This window comes from Chinchilla lanigera, unplaced genomic scaffold, assembly GCF_000276665.1.
Source record: "Chinchilla lanigera isolate Chin_1 unplaced genomic scaffold, ChiLan1.0 scaffold00004, whole genome shotgun sequence".
In the NCBI taxonomy this organism is placed as follows: Eukaryota; Metazoa; Chordata; class Mammalia; order Rodentia; family Chinchillidae; genus Chinchilla; species Chinchilla lanigera.
In genome coordinates this window covers 12,994,273-13,001,259 of record NW_004955405.1, presented here as the reverse complement: position 1 = coordinate 13,001,259, position 6,987 = coordinate 12,994,273, and positions in this window count along the sequence as shown.

Here is a 6,987-nt window from a genome sequence, read left to right as displayed (position 1 = left end):
AAACCCTAGAGATAATACAGAGTATATGTTTCTTTTTATGTCTCCATTCCCATTTTTATCACAGTCTTGCACTCCCCACTTTTTTGAAGGTTATTTTATTCTTGTGTTCACAATTCTCCCCTTAACCCAAATTCTGTTTATGTTTTGAGAAATCTCAGTCACAATATGAAAAATTTAAGTTTCTTATCTCAGAGATGCTGTATATTTTCAAAGAAAATAATCTTTATTTCTTCCACAGGAATTATCAACAAATGTAGGCTGATTTTTGTAAGTTGGAAAAGAATTTAAAACAGAGTTACTCTCATCTATCCTTGGTACTTTTACCTATGTTTTCAAGTGTTTGTAGTTTTTGATTAAACTTGCACTGTCTCCTCATTTGTACTTTAGTCCCTCTGCTTGTCCCCATCATTTGCACCTATCATGCCCACCTAGTTATCTTTTATATTAACTCCAACAACTTTGTTCTATTATTGTAAAATCATCCTGCTCAACATAATGAATGTGGTCAGCTCTTTGAATTTGTTGTTTCCACCTTGCTAGTTTAAGTCCCTGGATAAATTCAATTATTTCTTAGGTCAACTCATATTCCTGAATTTGTTGTCAAGGACAAAAATAACACAACTGATATTCGTGTGGTCCTGCCATCAAAGGGAAATGCAAAGCTGTCTGGAAGTATTTGGCTTGGTCGTGGATTCCTAAGAATCAGGCACCAGGAATGAGTCTTCAGTGATAAGCTGGAGGGAGATGGACAAATATTCCAAATTTGGTTGAAAGAAGCCAAGCCTCAGATTGTAGTTAAAAGATGTTAGTATTATTTTTTAAAATTTGATGCTACTTGATCTGTTCTAGAGATTCAAAAATATATATGATGGTATTTAAAAAACACATTCTATAGTATGAATGTCAATTAGTGTAAGATCAATGATATGGAAGAAAGGAAGATAATAAAAATAGATTTAATGTTGCATAGAAATTATATTATTTTAGGGATCACAAAAAAAGTATTCCTTAACTGCATTTAACAAATCTAGCTATTTATGATAATCTCTGTGGGACTTGTAAAAAATACTGTAGCCAAGACTCTATCCTTGTGTTTATGAATCTTTAGGTCTGCAAGGTCAATTAAGAATATCTATTCTTTGTGAGAACAATGAATCTCCAAGAAGTATTCACAGGTCTGAGAATACCTGTCTTACACAAAGCAAAATTCAAGCCACCTTTATACTTCAATACATGTGGTTCTATTTCCTTTTCTTCTATGTGCCGATAATGTCATTTTAGGAGGAATCTGAGAGCTAACAGCACTTTCCTATTCATTCCAGTGGAAACCATCTCTTGGAGATTGAAAAAGCAGTCCCCATGGGCCACATTCCCCTCAGTCAGATATGTTTTGCATTGTCTTGCTGTCAATCATTCTTCCCATAGAAGTCGCCTATCAATTTCACCTCTCCTGTCAAGCGATTTTTATGGCCTCTATGATTTATGTGGCACAAACCTCTTTCCAGAATAAGGCATCAGTTTTGAACACTGTTTACAGGATGAGGATCCATCTCAATGCCGTGCTAGCAATGATTAACCTGAAAGCTATTGAGGAGCAGTTTGAACAGCTTGAGATTCAGCAATTCTCCCCATACAATCATCAGACAAACTCAGCATGTTGGATTTCTTTTGCCAAAGGGGTGAACAAATAAACATCTCAGAGTTCATTCAAGAGAATTTGGCTTATAATTTAAAAGCTATTAACTTTTTCTTTACTTTATTCAGGTATCGCTAACAAATTCAAATATTGTACATTTAGGTTATAAAATGTGCTATTTTAATTGAAATATACCTTGTGAATGACGCTCATAATGAAAAAAATTAGCATATTATTGCTTCACATAACTATCTTTTTGTTTTTTTGGGGGGTGAGACTACTTTAGATATACTAATAGTAAACTTCAACCATACGATGTATTATTAACTATAGTCATCAGGCTGTACCTTAGCTGTCTAGGTTCTATTCATTTTAAAACTAAAAATTTCTAGGTTTTGACCAAAATTTCCCCATTTGTACCAACTCCTAATCTCTCTGGAAATCACTATTCTAACTTCTGTTTCTCTGAACTTGATTTATTAAGATTTCACATACATGTGATTTCAAATAAACACTATTAAATATTATTTTACCAAGGATGACATGGAATTGGAAAGTTTCAATGCATAAGGAGGAACTTAATAATGGCATAAAGTGTTTTTTTAATAATTAAAATCTGACTTGTTGTTAGACGTTACATAAAAATAGGCAGTCACATCCCAAATAACATTTTAAACATCAAGTCTGAAACACACTTAATCTGAGTAAGACATTTTAGTTGTTAATGGTTTACAAGAACTCATGATTAGGCCCAAATGCAAGTTGGTAGACATAAATTAACTTTACCTTGGTCTCATTGAAAATATTAGAATGTTTTGATAGCTCTTGCTTCAATAACATAAATATCACCCTATTTCTTTTCCTGCAATTAATGCAATAAAGAATAGAAGGAAATGATCGTGGTTTTCTTCCTTAACATACCTGAAGAAGAAAGTACACCATCACAGCTGTATAATTTTCAAGGTGAGCTATTTTAGAATCATTCTGATTTCTCTCAACCTCTCTCCACATGAAAAATTTTGCTTCATTCTTTTGTAAATCCTCTCAGGGCATATTCACCTAATCTTCAGTGAGAATCATTTTAATCAAACCAACAAATTCTAAAACATAAATAGTACCAATTAGCTATCTTTGTATAGCGATCATCATTTTTCTTTATAGACTCATTCTAATATATTCTTAAATGCACATTACAGTTTTATTGCCATACCTAACAAAGCTTGCCTTCTGGTTTTGTGAAGGACTGTGTGGCTGATAACTAAGCAATGTACTTGAATTAAAATATATCTGTTAAACAAATCTATGGTCATGTGATCCAGTGTCAAAGGTAAAGAAATGTCAACCTTTGTGTCCAGGTCTCAAGCACATTAAAAATCATGGAACTGGGGCTGGGGATTTAGCTCAGCGGCAAAGCGCCTGCCTGGCAAGCGGAAGGTCGTGAATTTGGTTCCCGGTATCGGAGAAAAACCAAGACCAAAAAAGAAAAAAAAAAAAATCATGGAACCACATTGTCCACAGTAATTCTTATTAACCACATCTGTCTTTTTCTAGTCTCTATATTCAGAAAGTTCCCAAAAGTCTTTCCTGCTACGCATGCTGTTGAGTCTACTTCCCACATCTCTTTCCAATTCTTTTTTTGTGTGTGTGTGTGTGGTTGTTGTTAGTTTTTTTCCGGTACCAGGAATTGAACTCATGACCTCACGCTTGCCAGGCAGGCACTGTGCCACTGAGCTAAATCCTCAGCCGCCTCTTTAATTCTTTCCTCTGATTTACTGCTGTATTCTTCACTATGCTGGAGCACAAAGCAGCTCGTCATTTATTCTGGTCATCTTACTAATATAATCTGACTGAGTTCTCCTTGTAATTTCTACTTTTCTGTTTTTCCAGTTTTCATCTTGAAATTGCAGAGGAACAGAGGAGGTCAGAACCCCAGAGAGAAGAAGAAGACTAAAAAAAAATGTTAATAATTTTTGACTCTTTCCTCAAAATGTGTATGATAGAAATGATATGGTCAGTTAAATCTGTAACATGAAATGTAGACATTTTAAAGCATGGAAGAGCTGCTGGAAAACTTCTGAAATTTGGTAAAGATTTAAATATGTGAATGAGAAAAGAAGTAAAATCATGGTCATGTATATTTTATATTATGAGATTTATGATTCCCAAATAACTCATTTCATGTGCATATACATTTGTGAACATGTACATGTACATACAATTTTCTTTATTTTCCATGCACAAAACTCAAAAACTGCTTCTGATTTAAAAGACATCTGATAGTAACTCTGTATATCAATATTAATGGAATCACCAAATGCCTTCCTTGATCTACTGAGTATTTTGAAATACACAGACCTAGTATCAGACAATTAAGGATGAAATTCAATAAATGACAGAAAGGGAAAAAGAAAAGAGAGAGAAAGTGGGAGAAGACAGAAGGGAAGAAGGAAGACAGGAAAAGGAGATAGACAGAGAAAGAGAGATAGAATTTCCTAAGAAGAGCTGCTGGATTTCAACATTATATCCATACTTAACATGCTAATACATAAAGAAATACCACTGATTTCAATATTTTAAATTAAGTTTTTTGGTACATTTTAAGTGTGCATAATGATCACACTCATCATAGGGAATCTGCACTTTTACTTGTTATATCTTGATTTTTCCTTTTGTTCCTCTTCTCATACCCTCCCATCAATCCTTGTTCCCCTCCTTATTTACAAAATCTTTGCTTCCATTTGTTCCTTCTTTTCTCATTTTTTCTTTTCCCTTCCATCTTTTCTTCCTCCCCTTCACTAGCTCCCCTTCCCATTTGGACATTTTCGTCCTATTTCATAACATCTATTATATATTTTGGTTCAAGAAAGAATGTAATATTTACACATGTGTGTTGGATTGATTTCGCTGGTGTATGATCTCAAAGTACATCTATTTACCTAGAAATGTCTCAAGTTTGTCTTTCTTTATAGCAGAACAGGATTCTACTGTATAAAATCCCCACATCTTTTTTATCCATTTGCCATTTGATGGGTATTTGAGATGTTCCTAAGATTTAGCTATTGTAAACTGTCCAGCTATAAATATAACTGTGCATATATTGCTTCACACTTAATAGCTGGAAGTACAGTAATGCTAGAAATGCTAAGACCATTTTCACTGTTTAGAATTTTCATATTATCCTTCAACTCTATGCAATAAATGAATGAATGAATCAAGATAGTGTGAAGACCTAATTCCATTAATTTATTTAGCAAGCCTCCTTCCTAGAAGTTGTACATTCATCAATAAAATTAAAGGTAATATTTAGTAAGAAGGAATTGATTTGACAGGAAAAGCAATTTTAAAAATATGGACAATAATGGATTTTAAACACGACACCAATTCAATTTTAAATCTTCAGTTCTTTACTGATAGCCTTCACTATATATCTCAAGAGCTATTAGCCAAAGTTACCAAGAACACGTAAGTATCAGAAAAAATCCTCTGTAGAATTTTAAGCAGTGTAGTTTTATTGCTCACCACTGGCTTAGCCCTCAGGTACACATCTGTCACTCCATTAGCTGAGCCTTGGTATGGTTAATTAGCCATTTTCCCTTAAAGTGATCTTTAGAGACTGCAAGAATTAACAATGTAGCCTAAGCCACTCCTACTCACCTATTCTATAGGTGTCACTACTTTTATTTTATACAAAATTTTTCATAGCCACATGCCCTGGGAAAAACTAATTAAAATCACTGAAGGAAATATGATCAGCCAGATGAGCCAGAAAATAAATTTATGTGGAAAATCATTTAGTAGTTGCTGCATTTTTATAATCAAATTCTTTTCTTAGATGCTGAAAGAATATATTTCACTAGATGTTATTACGCAGAGGTAGTGCAATTTTTTCCTGCTTTATTTTCAAGTAGAGTAACATCATTAAAAGCTCAATAACTATTTTAAGTAAAATTCACATATATTAAATAAGAAACAATCTAAATTTAAGGCCATCTTCCAGATAGTAGAATGCACATAGAAAAAGAACATGTATATTTGATAGACTGAGTTGCTACAAGTCACCCCAAGGTGATAATTGGAATTAATTTCAGACTAGTGAGATCCACAGGAGAGAAGAGTATGGCCAGACTGATGGAAAGCAAAATCCAGGAGATAAGAGGCTGGAAATTCAATTGTGTGATTCTTTTTAGTAATGATGTTCAAAACATACCTTCTATACTTTGCAATCTGCAATTATGTTTTTCCTGATTGTTAAGAAGGAATAGAACAATAGGCGATTTTTAAAGAAACAGCCATCTTTTAAGTAAACTATATCAATCTAATGCTTTTATTATGCACATGCACAGCACACACAAACAACTACATCTCCAGAATCTGGAATACTGGTACCAGTTCTTACTGGAAGAAATCTCCAAATTATCATTATGATCCAATTGCTCTTATTGTCTATAATTTTACCTTTAAATCCCATATATTCAGTTTCTAAAATTTGTTTTGTTGATTTTTCAAAGAAGCCATATTCAAAATTCCCTCTGCTTGTCCTTGCTTTATTCTTCTTATCTTTGACTATTTCAAGCTTTTATTTTAAATTTTCATGATGGTTTCTTTGTAAATATCACTTGACATTTGCAAATGCTCCAGTGTGACACACACTCCTAATGGTAACATCACCCTGTGATTTGTACTTTCTGTGAGTTCATCTTCAGAATACCTGCTCCTGAGCATTTCCATGTACGTACGCCATGAGTGGTCAAGGCGATCCTATGATATTTTGGGGGTTTGCTTCTTCCATTACTTTACAGATTTTACAGGTTCAGGTGTCAGCTTTCTGTCAGTCTCAAGGCTAAGGCTATGGTATCCCATGAGTTTTAGAAATTCAACTTTTACCCCAGCAAGATATATGTTTTCCTTACCAAATATTCACTTAGATTCTTTAATATCATTGCTGTGCTCTGGTCCTAGAGACTTTATCACAATAAAGCTATAATTTTTTATAACTCCCTCTTTGCCAAGAGAATCCCAGGATGGACAATAAGTTATATAGCCATTTACATGCACAGGTATTATGCACTTTAATATCTGTATTGTATTGTTGCTGAAACCTTAGCATTTAAATCAGGGGACTCAAATATATTACCCATGGTATTAAATCCAGATTGCCATGTTCTACATCACAGTTATTATTCAGAGAGGGCACAAGAATTTGCAGGTCACAAACTGTCAAGTAACTTTAATGATACATATACAGACTTTGCTTTTATATAGGTTTAAAATTTCTTTGTCTAAAGAGATTTGATGTTCCTCTTCCTTCTTCTCCTTCTTCCCCAGTGTAATCTTCTCCTCTCCTTCTTCTC